The following is a 19,544-nucleotide window of genomic DNA, read 5'->3' on the forward strand; positions in this document are numbered from 1 at the left end:
CATTTCACCTGATTCCATGTCAGGTGTGATTGTCTCAGGCCTGTTTCCATTTCTCACATGTCACTTCGTATCTAATTGGTCATGCGCTGGGCTTTTGGTTTGCTCTTTTGGTGTTGCATGCCATGTCATGGTGTGGCAGACAAGGGTGATGTGGGTTGGGAGAGTTTGGGTGACATACCAGTGATTGTCATGGCCTGTTTTGCAGGGAGGTGGTGTGATGTAGACAACATTCACCAGCAATGGCATCAAGGCACTAGGCAGAAAAAACAGAGTCCACAGAATGCAGAAAGAAGAAACGAAAACACAGATGAATTAATACACCGGAAAAAGTAGAGTCTTCAGCAGGAGTTTAAAGGCAAGATGGTGCTGAACCTGACACAAAGAGAGTTGAAGGAGATTCCACAATTTAGCAGCAGAGACCAAGAATGAACAGCCACCAAACTGAGCATGTCGGATACAGGGACATAAATACAGCATTAGGTGGAGGAGCGAAGAGAGCAACAGGGGGTGTAATGTGGACATTTGGCTTGAAGATAGAGAGGACCCTTCTTATGGTACACACATTGGACAATGCAAAAAGACTTAAAGGAATGGTTTGCCCAAAAATGTTTATTGACCAAAAAGATGGCCAATAATAAAAAAAAATACTGGCACTTTTTTTTAAAGTCCCTATGTAAAATTCTGAGCAAATGAAGCTCAAAGGGAAGCACATGGGGGCATCCATTTTGTGAAATGGATGCCCGCCTGTGCTTGCTTTTTCTTTTGCGGCACTAATGAAGGAAAATCCAGCCAGCTGTAGTAAACAAAAGCAACCACTAGGTGGCTTTTCCTTCATTGGTGCCGAGACTCGCAGGACGGAGACCGGAGACTACAGGCAGAAAAGCTGCAGCTGCATCTCGGTAAGTGCTATTTTTTTTTTTCAAAAGCACTAGCTGTGGTTTTTTTTCTAAGTTTTCCGGGCTGGAGGAGCCCAGAAAACGTAGAAAGAAAACCGCAGCTTTAAAAACATTTTATTTATGTTTGCGGTAGCTTTTGAAGCAACCGCAAACATAAATACAACGTTATTGTGTTTGAAAATGCTGCGGTTTTTCTTTCTAAGTTTCTCAGGCTCCTCCAAGCCAGAGGAGCCTGAGAAACTTAGAAAGAAAAATAGCAGCGTTATTGAAACACAACTGTGTTGTGTTTCTGCCTGCCCTGGCTATCACTTTGGGTCTCCGGGGCTCCCTGAGGGGAGCACCGGAGACCCAAAGTGAAAGCAAAGGCAGGCACAAACACAACGCGGTTGTGTTTCCATGCTGCGGTGTTTCTGCCTACAGCAGCTTTCCCATTTGGGGCTCGGGCTCCCCGAGGGGGGTACACCTGATACAAGAAGGGTCACGTCTCATTTGGGACGGCTTTAAACTTATTTGGAGCCACAATGCTTCCGTAGATGCTAATTTAACCACTTTGCACAAAAATCAAACTGTCAAAACTCCAATTTTTACATACGCTGCTATGGGTTATGATGTTGATAACGTGTCAAATGAATATAATGATGATTATCCTATGTTCGGTAGTTCGGGATCACCATATGTAAATATGCACACAACTGAAGAACCTACCTCTGATGGAGATACAATGCACTTTACACCCTATGTTCCAGTTACCCTAACGTACCCAGTGTCACAATCATTGCAAAGTGGGAGCAAACAAAATGATGAAATATGGACAAACATTTTTCCCATAAGACATCCAAAAGTGAAAAAGTTACATAATGGTAAAGGGGGGGTAGAAGACAAAAAGGGGGGTGGGAGGGAAAAACTATGATGCATACCACGGTTTGGGATTAGATGAAATTGAAGACCCTCACCACCCAGATCAGTCCAACAAATGGTACTCAGATATGAGTGCCACAGCTAAGCAAGCAACATATGAGAGCTGTTACATTTGTTCTCTCATACCCCATGCCTCTGGCATGCCTAAAGTACTTATACCTCAGGAGATACCCATGTCGGATGCCCAGTGTCTAATCCATTTAGCCTTACGTAGAATACGAAGTACCTTCCAGGCACACACGGTAACAGTAGAAATGCTGCAAAATGAAAAAACATGCACCAGCAAACCTCAAGGAGTGATATGTTTGAAAGAACCATTATTTATAATCAAAGGGACAATGTTCACAGAAAACAAATGGCAAGATGGGACAATCGCATGTAAAGCTGAAGCATTGCGAGGACTGACAGAAGAGAACTTTCAGTGGGTCAAACGAACTTGCACAGCGACCTGGTCCCAGCACATTGCAAACTAACATGGGTGACAGCACTTGAAAAACCTATCAAGATACAAAAGGATATCCAGCATGAACTTTGCTTCCATGGGGTGGGGAAGGTATGAATGGGTTCCAACAAACACTGCAACAAGACAATTATCCTGCCAGATATGAAAAAAAGGAACAGCGGCCTTAATGGACACTTACTGGGTGTGTGTCAAACAAGCGTACCTACACCTACCACCACCATGGAGAGGTACCTGTGCCATGGTAACGCTACACTCAGCCTTAATGGTGATTCTGGAGAGCCATGTCCAAAGGCGGAAGCGCCAATTGAAACATCACCGACAGCACCCCTGCCGGTAACCAAAGAGCCCTCCATGCACAACATCCTGACTGAGGACGAGTTACAGGACAGAGTTTCCCCCAAGTGAAGATCATTAAATTACATCTCCAGTCAATCCTCAGACCTCCTGGTAGAGATTCCGGATCAGTACAAACTTTTTTTGATTCCACAGAAACATTTTGTTGCCTCACTGCTCGTGCCAGGACTCCAGGCGCAAACAAATGCAAAATGGCTGCAGATTGTGCGCTCGGAATTGATCCAGCTAGCCAATGACACAGAAGAGCGTTTCAACGTCATTTAAGTGGAACTTCTTCACCTTGCAAATGATGACCATGCACAACAGGTACGTCCTAGAACTCCTCACAGCAATGGAAAGTGGTGTTTGCTGAAAAATCAGGAGCGCATGCTGTACATTCGTACCTTCTGCGATGCGGGCGATGGGACCTTGTCCCATGTGATCTCGGTGGTGCATAACTTGAGTGAAAGGATGAGAAAAGAAGGAGGAATCACCCCAAGCAACTGGTTCGATGACATGTTCAACTGGATACCTCCCTGGTTCAGCGTAATGATGAGAATTTTTGTCCCACTTATCGTTTTCCTGTTAGACATTTTGTGTGTGTGTCAGGTAGGGGTTCGTTGATTTGCAAAATCAATGCCTAGTTCCGCCATGATGATTGTGATGATGGGGCAACCAACAAGGGTGCAAACAATGAAGGATGCACAGATACAGAAAGGAGAATCTAATCCCCTAAAAACCGGATGACAGCAGTATATCGTTACCCCAGGGACAGGGTGGATAATTTGTATCACACCACAATAAAGGAACTGAGGGAGTTACAATGGTACAAGGAGGTGTGGGTGGATCTGGATGGGGATGGGGGAATATACATGACCTGTACACCTGATGCTAGAAGGGGCCAAAGGTTAGGAGGGGTATGCAGGGCCTGGATGCCAATAAAAGGGACACCTACTTGGGACGAGGCGGTAATGGAGGGAGATTTCTACTGAAATGCAAACAATGATAAAAAGTAATTTGTTACTTTAGATGTAACGAAAGGGGGGAATGTAATGAAGGAAGGGGCGAATTAGCCCCCCCATACATTCTACACGAGATGAACCGCTTGCTCTTGCACTAGTGGGGGACGCCACCATTTCCCTTCTGCTAACATGAGGAGTAAGGTCTCAGCTAGAGCAGAAGTTGGACTATTGCAAGACACACTTGGACTCCATTTTGTGTACCCTCGACTCCATGTTTGGACTAGGCCGCGATTCGGCACTACGAAGTCTCCTCTCCCCTCAGCAGCACCATGCACAGCGAGCACCACCTGCACCCACCTTTTCTGCGTGGCCCAAGTCCCTTTCTCATGGATGCACTGAAGCGAACTGCAACAATTAATACTGTGTATCATATTATTCTTCCTCTGAGATCACTGTCCTGTGTGTGAACCAGCCTGAACCATGCTTTGTAGCTCATCCATCTCCACAAACCTGCTCCCTCACCCCTGCTGTTGGATAACCCTGCTTGTGTAACCCTGTGTCCTTCCAAGTTATTCTCTTGATGTAACAGAAGTGTGTCCCCACTATGCTGACCACCCCCAGAGAGCCGCCAATAAACTCAGACCTCTGCTACAGTATATCCTGTCCTAAACTAACATGTGTCACTTCACCCCCCATTTCGCACAGATGTGCCAGACCAGGCCAATCCCCAGTTTATCGCAGAAAGACCCCAGCACCCTTCACCTTATGAGTGATCCAATGTGAAATGATGTAGTTATGTATGTACAACTTGTAAGCCTCTAAGATTTTCTCAAAGGTATATTGATGGTCATTGTTTATCGTACGTTTAGAATAAGTATTCATGCCAGTTTAGCTAGTTTCAACTCCATCTCCTACGTGACCCGACTCTCACCCCACCCGGACAAGGCCAGCCGAACCACGTGAGGCTCACCCTCCAGCCAAAGGAGCAGCCAATCCTGACGAAGCAGCACCTATAGGCCCCTATGCATCATCGCCTTGTAATCAATAGTATTGTATTTTTGTAACCCTTATAGCTGACATCACTGATGACACAATTTTGTTTTATAATCCATTGTAAGTGTAATGTTTGCCAGAGCGCTCACAGGGCAGCAGAGTTCTCTGGATGCTGAATACTTTATTAACTTTTTGGCAACCTTGCAATCTGTTGTCTTAGTCTCATTCCCTACTGGGATTTGTCTTTTATTCTGAGTTTGTATTGGTATTGTAGGGATTGAGCACTTTCACATTTTAATGCACATGTTTTGATGAAAGGCACATGCGTATATCTACGTTATAAGTCAGTGTGGCAAATGTCTCATATATCTGCTCAATTGTAATTATAATTAACACCCCCAATATTATTTATTTCCCATTAATTGCTCAGGTTGAAAATGTTGTGTTCACGATATTTCCATGGTTCCCCCTGGGCTGGTTAACTGTATATTCAAGCTCTTCATAGTCTCTGTTGTGCACATTCTGAGAAAGAAGATGTCAATATGATACATGAATTTGGTAATAGTTAATTGTTAGAGTCATTTTAAAAGTGACCTGGGGTCACAGTTGGAAAATGTAATGATAATGAACTTCCAGAAGACAGCTGAATCACTGTCATCACTTCTCACACTTTAGACCTAGATCTCGAGACATCCATCTACAAATCAATGATTTCTTGGTGATTGGCAGGTTGTAACAGCATGGCTTGAGCAGGTGTCTCATACACCGCATGGTTTTGGTATTATTTTGTTGAAGAAAACACAAATACTAGTTTGGATTGGCATTCATATTTCCTGTGAACGTGAGTGGGAGTGTGTTCATTTATATGTGCACTATTTCTTAAGACTATATAGCTCCTTTGTATTGAGTTCATCTTTGCCTCCTTTTCTCACCTATCGCAAAAGTGTTTTGTCCTGTTCACATAAATATGACTGCAATAGCTATATTATGACCATCACAGAGGTGTATCCTGGGTACAACCGACCGCACAGTAAAGGATTAAACGGATTATAGACTTCAATGAACATGTTCGGCTCCATAGTTCAGATCCACCAGAGGCTTTGCCGTAAGTGTTTTGGGCAAATCTGTCAGTAAAGGGCGGCATACTAGCAATCACAAATGATCATGTGATTGATTTATAATCACATGTTTCTGAATATGCTCTTGTTTTTTGTCATTTTTATACACGGCCCAGTTTATAATGAGCTGGAGGTCATGAACTAAATCATTCCTAACAAAAGGTTTGTTGTCAGAGAGGATTTTTCGCATCAGTGGATAGCAGCGTATGTTATTATACATCTACTGAAAGACACCGACAATTGTGATTACTGTTGTTAAATGTATCTTCCATAAGATGTCATTAGCACATACAGAGTTTTGTAAATCCTTTATCCTCTGACTATGATGGCAGGGCAGTCATGAATCATATTCCACTGATGTGGTGCCAGGGCATGACAATGCAGTATTTCTTCTGACTCTCCCATGTCACCTTATTCATGATGGAAGTAGAGAATGTTCTTGCCTCTATCAGTTAGGTGGGTGGCTTCCTAAAAACATGGGAGCTGCGGGCTGACAGCTTTGCATAGTTGTATCTCCTGTACTGTTAAGCATGAGCACCTGACCCAAAGCTGGGCATGTGACATAATGGGATCGGCGGTTCTGTAAAGTTAAGAAGCTTGCCGTTGCTGCACCTGTGGGTAACCACAGAAAGCAGAATTGGTGCTAAGGTTAAGGGAGGTGGGGTGGCAAGCTGCCAGGTACTAGTTTGGTTGTGGAGGTGCACAAGCAAGACTGAGGTGGAGAAATGTGTCAGCACAGTGGGCATTGATAATGTTGGTTTTGTTAGTGGATGGCACATGTAAGGGAGGTAGAGAAGGATGGGAGGACACTAGGCATGGTTTTGGTTTTGGGGAGAGAGGCCAAACATGGGGGCAGGCCGCCAGGACAGCACGTAGTGTTTTGCTTTTTGGGAAGTGTTGGGGACAGAAAAACAGAGACGCGAGGGAGGATGGGAGGATGCTTGGTATTTCAATTGTCAAAGGGAGAAGGCGGGGTAAGAGTGGTGCCCATCTATGTTGTGCATGCTTCCTCATACTTGCCATCTCCAACTGTACAATGCTGCTGTAACACTCCCACTCCCCTCCCATTACACTTAAGGGTGATGGGAAGCACCTAATGAGGATATAAGTAATACACCATGGTTGGAAGGGATGTTCTCTGCCTACTGCATAATGTACAGAATAAAGAAAAGTGCAATGTTCTCTGCTGAGTATGTCCCAAAGGAGTGACAACATTATAAGAATGGTATGTGGAAGGAATCAACTCTAATTACATATGTAATTTTTTCAGTTAAGTATAGAAACGTCTCAATTTGACATCAAAATATATGGTTTGCAGACATCCATGCAACACTTTCATATAATGGACACAGTATCCATCCATACAACTGAGGAAATTAGAAGGGACAATTGGAGGGAAATATTCTCTCTATGTACTCTTCTGTCTGACTGAATCGCCATGTCAGGGCGAGACCATAGGTCTCAGTCACAAGGCCTTACAACCTTCTCTGAGCAGAGGTTTGGCACAAGGCCACATATTTCTGTAGTGCTCAATTTCTGACAATGAAGGAGAGACAAACTTTCTTGCTATTAGACAAGTAGGAGAGATTGGGTACACTTTCTCTGAGTCCAGTAGTCAGCATCCTGCCAGAACAGTCAGCATGGCTCTGGGGAGTGCCAATGGTCATCATGCCATTGGCACTGTGATGCATGAGGGAGACACTCCCTGTCAGGCAGTATAACCGAGTGGTAAAGCCAGACATGTAGAGAAAGTTAAAGCTGGAGAAGGGTCATCCAACCTGTAGGGATAATTAGTGCATACATTTCAACAGTGCACTAATTTTAGCAGTGCCACTGACTTCAATTGTGGTAAGCTGCACTATGCAAAAATGGTGCTAATGTTGTGCTAAATGTCTGACTTAGTGCTGATGTGAGGCATGATTTGTGAGTAAGCTCAGCGCAGGGTAGTGTAGGCTGCTGACAATTAACATTACTAAATAATAATCTGATTAATAACTAATCATAACAAAACTAATACTAGTGGCTATCAGTAATTAGAATGGGTTTACTTAGGCCATAGTCCACACTGCAGGCCAAAGGTGAAAATACACCATTCACATTACGATATTGGTTGAGAAAATAAATGCACAAATTGAAAGCTGAACTGCAGTGCTTTGTGGACATGAGGTTCAGAAAACAATGAAGCAGCAGAACATTGCACTAGAAAGAATGATTTCTTTGTTTAAACAGGAATGCTTAGAGGATGCAATATGTTGCACATTTATACGAATACGACATGGAGAAAAGGGCTGTATAAAGGTCACGGTGAAGAAGCAGAAAGAGTATGGAAATTACTAGGGTATTGTCTAAAGGGGGAGCGGTTTTGGTTGATGTCTTCATGACAGGAGGCAGAAAAGTTGGTGAAAAATGTAGATGGATTGTGTCGAAAAATATAGATAGGGGGACGGAAGCAAAAAGGGCTTAAAAGACAGAGAAGGAGGAGTGTCAGGGGCTGGCGAGAGAAAGATCTGGCAAACGAAGAAGGAAGAGGGGAGAAAAGAACATTTTAATGAGTTCCACTGGCTGACTTGCTGGGAACTGTGAAATGGAGGCCATTTGGTAGCTGTGCTGGGCCAGGCTTGTGAAGGAGGGAGTCAGGGAATCTGGGCTGAGCTCTGAGAGGGAGCTGACAGTGTCAGAGACTGCATGCTTCATAGACGACATATCTAGTGCAGGTAAAACTCCATTTTACGGGGCTATTGGTGATTATTATAATAAAGATGAATAACACAGTTAATTAAGATCATCTCTGGTCTGGGAAGTGCTGAACTGTGATAAAATATAAACAAGGGACGCAAACAACTTAAGGGCAACCGTGTTTTCCCATGCAAAGGGTTTGATTCTGCAAGAGGGCTAAGAGCTGCCAATTTGAATGTCAATGTTATAGATAAAACAAATGCGTGGCTCCTGACAAATGCTGATGTATAAATAATCTTGCTGAGAGAAAAAAGGAGCATGTTGTGGTTGGGGGCAGTGAAAGGGGCATTGAAGTGTGTTTGCATCACTGAGCTATATGTGGATATACTTCCTAACTTTATCATTGCGTCCAGAAATGGTGAATGGTAAGCTTGGCTGATTTGGCTTGAAAAGTACAGTGTTTTTTTCCATTGTAAAATATGACATTACAGGTCGTTTTGTTCATTCGTTTCCTATGATTGAAAAGGTGCATCCCAGCTGATGCATTGCTAATTTGTTTTTCTTTCTCTTTTGCATGTGAATGTTTTATTGTGTGCCAGTGTTCTCAAATGACCATATAAAGTAAATAATAAAAAAGTATGTGTGCTCGTTCATTTCTAGCGTGGCCTGGTAATATTCTGCAAATACAATCATGATCCTGAGTTGTTGGTATATTTGGTGATCCAATTCAACTGATGCAATTGAGTGTGCTTAGTGCAACACTAGGTCTGGCATTGTCCTAGCCATATAAAATTGTATAATACTGCGCCAATTTCCCATGCTTTAGCAAATGAAAATTAGAGAAGCATGGGGCCTAGATAGAATTCCTGAAAAGCACCTCAGTCCTTAATCCATTCTTGGGAATGCAAGCCATAGACATCTCCATCTTCTACCAAATATCCCAGAAGGATCCACTTACCGGGTCCAGCTTTGAAAACCAATGCACTCAGCACATAGAGGCGCAAACATGAAGTGAGTGTCCGACGGCCAGCTTTGCTGAGCACCGCCTTTAAAATCTGCAAGGCGGCCAATCATTTTATGTGTGTGCGCTTAGGATTCATGGCCTAGACAGAGTCTGAAGCTGCCTGGAGCATTAGGTATATGGTGAGCAGCGAGGAAGCACCCGTGAAGCACCGCTTTGCCCGCTCACTTTGAACTCCTCTGCTCAGCTTTGTTGTGCTGTGCTCTACAGTGGATTACCTATGCCTGAATCGGAAAATAAGCCACACCCACAAGCGTCAGTTTACAAAAGCGGGCTCCCACACGCACCAGCGTGCGCGCACCGAGGAAGCACCTGTGAAGCACTGCTTTGCCACTTAGCAGCGGCGTCCGGTACCCGTGGCATAGTGCTTTCCTCGAGTGCGCTCTTGTCGTAGGCTATCAGTGCGATTATAGCATGTGGTCCATTACTTTGACACATGGCACATGCACAGTGGGGGGTGTATTCCTTGCATACAGACATGCCCTTGTAATCAAGGATACAACTCATGCCTGAATCGCAACAACTCCCTAATGACATTTGTGAAGTAGGTGGCCCCTCTAATGTCTGCTCAACGCCTGCCGCTCGGAATCTCCACGAAAGACGGACACTATCGAAACAAAAACTTTCAACATCAACTAAATCCGATATTCGTACTTATGGATTTGGGAAATTTCCACCACTCACTCTTCCCTTAACAAAAGAACAATTTTTCCCAACTGATCGCTCCTTAAACAAACTACTCATGGTCAGGCCGGTTCTTACTGATTGTAAATCTATTAATTGTTTAGAGGGGCCCGGCAATGTGGACTGCAATATTTCAATCTCAGATAGCGTGGTGCTGCAAAATGCACAATCAGGCATGTTTGCTGTTGCGGTACCAGATATTGAAAAGCTTATGATCCACGAGGAAGTGATTATTGATTTAAATTCAACAAATTCCTGTTTCTCTGTAAGAGAAGAGGTGCAAGATCTGTCAGGTTCTCTGGATCTGTTCCAACATTCCAGTTGTAACATCTCCACACTTGCCGATTTCCTATATGGCCCTGACTCCTCGTAGGCCCACCATGAATACCTCTGTTTCTCCAAACAAACCTTCATTGACTAGATCAACACAAATTACATTAGAGGTAATGAATACAGCCTTGATGTCTCTTGCTGAGTTATTTGAAACTTTGGATATTAAACTGAATGGCTATTCAGAACAGTTCGAACGGATCCTAAACTGGCAAAAATATCTGACCTTAAATCTGGCCCAGAATCAGACCCTGAGACCCGATGCTGAGGGTCCTGTCGCCACTGCCTCTCAGACCGTGGCACCTGAAGCATCACTTTTACCTTCTGTTAAGAATGTGGCTGGAAATCCTGTGTCCTTAATCCCACAAACAGCTGATTTCAACCCAGCTTTTGCTCTACTATTTGTTAGTGGGATAATAACCGATAAACCTGACACACTGATGATGCCCAACAAGACTGAAACACGTGTATGGGGTTCTGTTGGTACTCTTGATCAGAAGGGAATTGCCATAGCGTTTCGGTGCTGGACTGCACATGTGGGTGGGACAAAGACTGATATGCAAATGGATATTTCCCATCTGTGAAAGGTACAGTGAGCTAAAGTGTGGCTGCGGACTCTCGAGTGGGTACCTTCCCAAAGAACAGGTCAATGGGCCGTGTTCGTTCTTGCAGAGCAGCTCCTATGGACTATTTTTTGATTATTTGAGGTACTTAGATTTAGTCACCCTAGGTTTCCTAGGGTCATCCAGACGTGGACCCCTTTCTCACTGTGCTCAGAGAGGCATAGCTACACCTCACTGATGATGCCCAACAAGGCTGAAACACGTGTATGGGGTTGCTCTTGGTACTCTTGTTCAGAAGGGAATTGCCATAGCATTTCGATGCTGGACTCTCATGTGGGCGGGACAAAGACTAATATGCAAACAGATATTTCCCACCTGTGAAAGGTACAGTGAGCTAAAGTGTGGCTGCAGACTCTACAGTGGGTACCCTTCCAAAGAACAGGCCATTTTTGCTGCGTACATTCTCATAAAGGAGCGCCCATGACTAACTTTTGGATCTTATTAAATGTCCCTCCCCTCAATTAAGAGCAAAATCCTGAGATTTCGTCTCAATTTATGGCCAGTAAATGACATCTTGGCCAGAAGAGGTATAATCAGAAAAGAATTAGGCTATTGTCGCTTCTGTAAAGTGAAAACGAATAGAGAGACTCTCCAACATTTCATTGTCGAATGTAAAGCCTTCTCGGCTCAACGGTTGTTTCTCGTATCTCGCATGCCAAAAATATCTGTCAGGAAAACTAATGAAGAATTTTGGTGCAACATATTTGCCACCCGAAAGATCTCAGTCAGAATTGTGACAATTAATATTTTGGATTTAGCCTTTTCCCTTTGAATGTCTCCAATCATACTGTTAAAAAAGATTTGTGAAATACCAACTATGTGAATTACTGGTTATATGTACATTGTTAACACATTATCTAAGCCAGTAGATCTCAGGTTTCAAATTCTAGTATGATGAATGACATTTCTGAATTGTAAACTGCATAACATATGGAATCAATATGAAAGTTTGCACTTCTGTTTTGGGTATTTTAAAACAACTAATAATTTTACAATGTAATTTTGAAAGGTTAAAATGTTTAACCGAACAAAATAAAAAATAAAAAAATATATGGCAAGTTCCAATTAAGCAGTTATTTGTTCGTGCAGCTCTATGCAGTTGTTTATAGCACACTGTATTCAAAGACTCAATTGAAAACAATAGAACTATGCCTACCTTTCTCTATTTTAAGGGCTTCCCTACCTAGCACATCTAAATCCGGGTGCTTGTCATCTTGTCTAAAGTCCAAAGTAAGTCTGTCCTCCGTCTGAAAACTAATCCTCACTGACCCTACCACTTATCCTAAATAACTAGTGACCAGTTGAATGGATTCCATCTGCTGGAGTTGCTTTGCCAGCAAGGCTTTCTTGGTATAGAGTCTTCAAGTGTCTTCTTGCTATTTCCTGTACTAGTTCATTCAGTTCTTTCAAGGGATTTCTTCACATCCCTTTCTTTAGTTCTGTTCAAGCTCTCGAGTTCCTCTCTCTAGGTGGTCTGACCTCTGAAAATTGATGTACTCGGCTCCTGTCAACTACTGTTGGAAACTGTTATTTTCCTGTCACCAGTTCCTCCAATTTCATAGCCCCCTGATTGTTAGTGATTATCCATTGTGGTGTCCTTATCTTCACACTGGGATCTGTGTAATGTACCCATTGACCTGTTTCATTCCCTTAATGAGCTTTCCTTTCACTGTGACAAATATGTTAAGTTCCTGAACACTTCTCACTCTTCTTATTATTTGTACAATCACTGTGACAAGTATACTACTTACCTGTTTGATTCTCACTCTCCTTAGTAAATACACACTCACTGGGACAAGTATGGTGGGTCCCTCTATGATGCATGCTCTTCCTAATGTATTCACATTCCCTTGGATGAGTAGGCAGAGTCCCTTTCTGATTCTCACTCTTCTTAATGCATTTGCACTCATTGAGATGAGTATGCTGAGTCCCTTTGTGATTCTACCTATTCTTAATGTATTTACACTCACTGGGATGGGTAGGCTGAGTTCCCGTGTGATTCTCACTCTTCTTAATGTATTCACATTCACTGGGGCGAGTAGGTTTACTTGAATCCTTATATTTGCATCCGTTATTATTAAGAGGGATATTATTCTGCTTCTTGTTATATGTGCCTTGTACCCCATGTTTCCCGCCTTCCCAGTTACCCTGTTACCTGTAATGTCACAGTGTCTTCTGTGTTAGTTTTGTCTCCTCCCTGCAATACGCTTTGTTGTCTTTCTCCCTGTGTGGTTTTGGCATGGACAGGTGTTGTCTTTCCTTTTCATTCCCAGCCACCAACAGGTCTGAACTCTCTCTCAGTGTCCAGTTGTGGCTCAGAATCTTCCCACAAAAAAAAAAGACTGATTACCCCTCTCTTTGTCCATTTGATTGGGTTTTGTTCACCACTGGTTAACCTTTATGCATTTTGGTTTCTCACATTCTGTCCACATACAGTTTACTTACAAAAATAGTTTATTCAATACTTTAAAACACAAATAAAAACAATTTGTTGTATTATAAAAGTTTGGTAGTCAACTTTTTTCTGTACCAACTTAGAGTTTATCAAGGTGGGGTTAGTATGTGACTTGGAATCTAATGTGGCTTGTACAACACTTCTCCACAATTCGTCATATAGAACAACAAGTAACTGACAAAAACAGTTTTTCTCAACATACTTCTTTTTTATAGTTAAACGTTGGAAATCAAAACATCGCACCCGTAAGTAAGCGAAAGTAAACTGTTTACTGTTTGGACCTGTTTGGACTTCGGTGTTTTTTCGCTGCGCTTGCTGAGGATTATCCCGTGTGTTGCTGAATCCTTTATCACGGCCTGACGACAGGAGGAAGTCTTTTCAGGCTGCACACATCTTGCCTGACCTGCAACTCCCCTGTGATTGGAGCTAGCGTTTGTGACACCCACTTGTCCCCGCCCTCCCTCTGCTTCTTAACCCGAGTGAACAGCGCACCGCGCGCGCACCCGGAAGTAAGCGAAAGTAAACTTTTTACTGTTTGGACCTGTTTGGACTTTGGTGTTTTTTCACTGCGCTTGCTGAGGATTATCCCGTGTGTTGCAGAATCCTTTATCACAGCCTGACGACAGGAGGAAGTCTTTTCAGGCTGCACACATCTTGCCTGACCTGCAAGTAATACTCCACGAACTTGGTGAACATTTATATACTATTCCTCTCAGCTTTGCTGAGAAGCGTTTGTGTCCTGTGACCCGCTAACACCCTGCTTTTTTTTCTTTTCAATTTTTGATTTATGCAGCTCCCCTGTGATTGGAGCTAGCGTTTGTGACACCCACTTGTCCCTGCCCTCCCTCTGCTTTTTAACCCGAGTGAACAGCGCACCGTGCGCGCACCCGGAAGTAAGCGAAAGTAAACTGTTTACTGTTCACTGTGAACAGTGAGCTGTGTTTGGCCCTTGCTTTCGCCTTGATTCATATACAAAGGTAAGAGAGTATTGAGAGGGAGAACTAATACGTGTGAAAATGGTCAAAATATACTCCCTTCGGACGAATATGCCGAACATTGAACCCCTTACTGATCAATCCTATGATTTTCATACCACCCCAAAGCGGAACACAAACGGACCGTTAAGTTGTGGGTCCATAAGAGGTCGCTCCATGTCTCACACAAGCGACATAAGGAAATTCTATGCTGATTGCGCACCAGGGTTGTCTGATATCATTGTTAAAGAAAGTGCAATAAGCGGCTCAAATGTAACGGAAGGTCTTCCCGAGAAAAGGGTGAATCCTATAACAATAGCTCATGTAACTCCTGCCGCAATAGACTTGTGTGGTGAGACGGTAGCTCATGCAACTCCTGCAGCAATAGATTTGTGTACTCCTTCTGATTCATTGCTGGCAGCCTTTTCTGAACAAAGTCTGTTAGGCGATTTAGCCGTTCCAACTACCAATAAAATAGTAACTGAGATTCAGATTCATACTGAGCTAGTGCAATTGTGTAGTGCCACAATCCCTGAAGATAAGGACACTGACTGTAATAACGACAACGAAGAAGCCTTACAAACAACCCAAATTGAGATAGAACCCTTAAATATTGAGCTCCCAGAGAATCACTCTGGTGCTGATGATAATGAAGATCACTTGTCCCAGTCTCCTGTAATGTTTCCAGAATGTACAAACGATTTTTCTATCCATTCCATCTCCTTACCCAACATTCCCCTAAACGTTGTGAACGTAGTAAATCTGCATCACAACAACCACAAGCAGCTACTGCTTTGGCTCCTACGGAGTTAACTCTGCAAGCCATGAACGCTGCTTTATTCTCTTTAGCTAAATTATATGAAACATTGGATGCTAGATTATTGGATCAAAACTTCTTACTCAAAGAAATGTTGGAAAAGAAAAGTGATAAGTGTCATCATACAGAAAGTGTACTGCTTAAAAGCTCTGATCCACATAAAATGCATACCATGTTGTCCACGATAGTAAAAGAAGTGATTATTAACATGAATGATAGTGAGAGAGTACAGCAGAGAACAATTGTAAACCCTTTGGCCGAGAATAAAGAAAAAATCAGCCCTGGATGTGATAGTGATGATATGATCGATAACACACCAACTAGCGAGATAGTCCAACATGAAACAAATGTAGGTTCCATGTTGACGAATGTAAAAAAGACTAGCTCTGGATGTGTCAATCATGATGTGACCTCAATAGAAATAATCGAGCAACAAGACACAAAAGTTAATGATGTAAATGTAATAGGAGCGGAAACCACTGTGAAAGCTAAGGGAACCCCTATTGCGTTGCTCCCTGATAATGGAACATATAACATATTTAGTGTGATGAAAAAAAGAAAAAAACTTATGTCAGATACGAAAGTTGAGTCCAAAAAAACCAAAAATCAGAAACTGACTAAAACACAGAAGAACAAGAACTCGCAACAATGTATTAAATCACTAACTCCACCTGATAAAAGAATACAAGATAAAAGTGCAGAAATCGTAAGAAAATACATTGCTATTAGCAAAAGCAAAATGAACTTACCACCTATACGATTGGTCCCTAAAGGAGTCAAAAACATAGTGGTTAATGTCATGAGATACGAACCGCTTGATGAATTGGTAAATGAGTTTTCCAAACAAGAGCAAATGGAAGACCCTTTAAAAACTTTTCCTCCCTCTCAAATAGTTCAAGCAAAAGAACTAAATGATGAAAATGAAATAAGACAATGAGACACTTCATTTAGAACATTGGAGGAAAGACGAGAAGAAATCATGAAGTCAATGGGTATATTCTTCTCGAGTGACTGTCATAACTCCGAAAATGGGTTGTTAAGAAGGAAGGAAAATGATAATAACCCGATGGGAGACCATACGCCAAGAATTTATGAGACAAGGGCTTACCAAAGCGATGTCAGCCTTAGAGTTAAAGCAGGGACTGAGCAGACAAAACAATTGTTGTTGAATAAACTGCATGAAAATAGAACACCTTTCAGAAATAATCAGAAGAAGTGTAATGACTCTACTCATGTAAGTCTCATTTTGAAATGCTGCGGTGGCGAATTTGGTCTATATGATCTAAATCGTTCCTCCGTATTAAACATCTTGCGGAGTGTTCAATTACTGCAGGAAATTAAGTCTGAAGACTTTGAACAAATAGAATTTATCAAAGATCATGACAATTCTGTAGTTAAAATTTGGATGAGGTCTGCAATTGTAAAATATTCGATTTGGCAAGCACGTAATGAAATATATAATCTAGGTTTCTTGCTAGACAACCCAACGGCTGAAAATAACATAAATGGTACCCTTCCTTCAAATGTTGCCAACATCTATCCCACATTACAAGATAGCGCTTATACGAACAATATGAAGAGCAAGGTACAGTTAGCCGGCACATTTATTGAACCCATGACGATTAAATACTCTACAGCAGGTGATAATCAAACGAAAACTATAACAACTTATCCACAGAACAAATTATATAGTAAATGTTAGCTATCTAATAAGAGAAATGAAACATCTTTTCAGCTGGCATCCTGGAATACAAGAGGACATTTGCATCTTGTAAACTCCTCTAGTTCTGTTTTAGGCACATATGACATAATCCTGTTACAAGAGACATGGCTTACTTCCCCCCCAGTGTGGGAAAATCACCATATCATCCTTGAACCAGCTATTAAATCTGCGAGAGGTCGCCCGAAAGCTGGACTTCTCACTGCTGTTAAATCCACTAGTGGACTAATTGTAGAACCATGGGCGTCCTATAATAGCTATATACAGCTGGTTCGCATCTCTCATGAAAGCCACGCTATTGCATGTATCAATATTTATTGGAACCATTTAGATATCACTGAAAAACGATTTTTCAAAGATCTGATTAAGTGTTTGGATAAAATCGATAAAGATCACTTGATCAAATCTATAATCATTGCAGGAGACTTAAACATGGATTGCATGAATGACAGTGGGAGCAAAAAGAAAGAAACTAAGGAAAAGTGGAGAAATTTGATGTATGAGAGAGGATTTGTAATGGTAAATGGTGCGGTGCAGGGCGATATCACTTCCAAAATCACATGGCATCAGGGCAAATTAACGTCCACCATTGACTTTGTGTACACCAACTCTGAACTAGTTTCCACCATTTCCTCCTTTGAAGTATTAAAACAGACGAAGAGCGATCATAGTATACTGCATATGACATGGCCCAGATTGAGTGAAATTGCTACCAAAACTAGCTCAAAATATATGACCAATCTAGAAGTGTCCACCAAAGGTCATAGATTTAAATGGACGTCTAATAACCTGAATGAACTGCTTGTGGCAATAGCATATCCTAAAGATATTTTAAAGCCAGACTTACAATATATATGCGGAGATTATGTCAGCACCCTTGAGCTATTTAAGAAATTGTATGGGACAGGTTATAAGCCCCAGAAATACCATTCTCATTCCTATGATGAAGAAATCAGCAGTAGGAAAACTGAGCTTAGGAGGGAAATTCGACAAATCACTCAACAGAACCCTAGTGATAGGATCTCTATGATATCCAAGTGTAAAAATCGTTATAGAAACTGGATGAAACAGAGGAAAGCTAAAATGATGCTAAAAGATGCTCAGTCCATGCTCCATTCTATCTCCTCTAAGAACTCTGCTTTAGTATGGGGCTTAATTAAAACTGTGTATAGCCCCAAACAATCTATAAGACAAATAAATGCAGTATCAGAAGAAATATGGATCCAATATTATAACTTTCTATATGCCGAAACCCATTATGCTGACAAGCCATATGAGCAGAGGCATGATAGGCTACAAGACATCAGCTTTCACAATCTGGACATCGAAATGTATATAAAAAAACTGAGCAAGTCAAAAGCCCCCGGCCCTGATGGTCTCTCTAATGCAATGCTGAGGGCTAATCCCGAGACATGGGCTGTCATTTTGGGAGTGATATTCAATCAAGTTATAGCGAGCAAAAGAATTCCTGCATCGTGGCAAAAATCTATTATTGTCCCCATTTATAAAAAAGGCGACAGATTGAATCCCAAAAATTACAGACCGATTGCACTTCTTGATGCACCTGGGAAAATCTTTGCCCGTCTAGTATTGAGAGACTTTAATAAATGGACCAGAGAAGCGAATTTGAATGATCCTTACCAAACGGGCTTTATTGTGGGTGTAGGAACCTCGGTAAACTTGCGTACTCTGGAAGTCATAAAACAACATGAATTACAAGTAAACCAGCCTCTCTACATGGCCTTTGTGGACTTTGAGACTGCATTTGATTCTGTGTCGAGAACCCTTTTGTGTGATAAATTAAAGAAAAATGCATGTCCAAAGTACCTGATACATTGGATAATGCAATTTCACACGGGGACATCTATTTAAGTACGTCTGTCAATGGACGGTACACTTTCCAAATCAATCAAAACATACAGGGGTCTGAAGCAGGGGTGTCTGCTGGCATCAACTCTTTTTAATTATTTCATCTCTGATGTAGTAAAGAAATTTAGCTCAATTCTGGCAGATGCCTCGCGCCTAGATAAATATCTTATACCATGGATGTTTTATGCGGACGACTTAGTCCTACTAGCGAAAACTATTAAAGGGCTTCAAAACCTACTGGATCAACTAGAGAAATATGTACAAGATAATGAGCTAGTAATAAACATCCCGAAAACAAAAATTCTTAAGATTGTACCCAATAAAAAAGCCAGGGCATCTCGTCTCTCGTCATCTCTAGGAACGAAAATATTGGAAAATGTTACCCAATATAAGTATCTAGGAATAAATGTAAACTCCTCCAGAGCAGATACACCATATATTGACGAACTAAAAATAAAAATTGGAACCTCTATTTCTCAGGCTTCTATTATTAATCATAGATTTTGCACTTTTTCTTTGAAACCTATAATCACCTTTAATTGTCAAAGGGTTGTCCCAATTGTTCTTTATGGTGCAGAAACCAAGGCTTGGAGAGACGAGATGGTCTGGCAAAGATTGGAAGGCCAATTCTGGAAAAAGGTCCTACATATACCAAAAGCTGCTCAGATGTGTTTATTGAGATATGAATTGGG

The sequence above is a fragment of the Ambystoma mexicanum genome, chromosome 12, assembly GCF_040938575.1.
Source record: "Ambystoma mexicanum isolate Mex_15411 chromosome 12, UKY_AmexF1_1, whole genome shotgun sequence".
NCBI lineage: Eukaryota > Metazoa > Chordata > Amphibia > Caudata > Ambystomatidae > Ambystoma > Ambystoma mexicanum.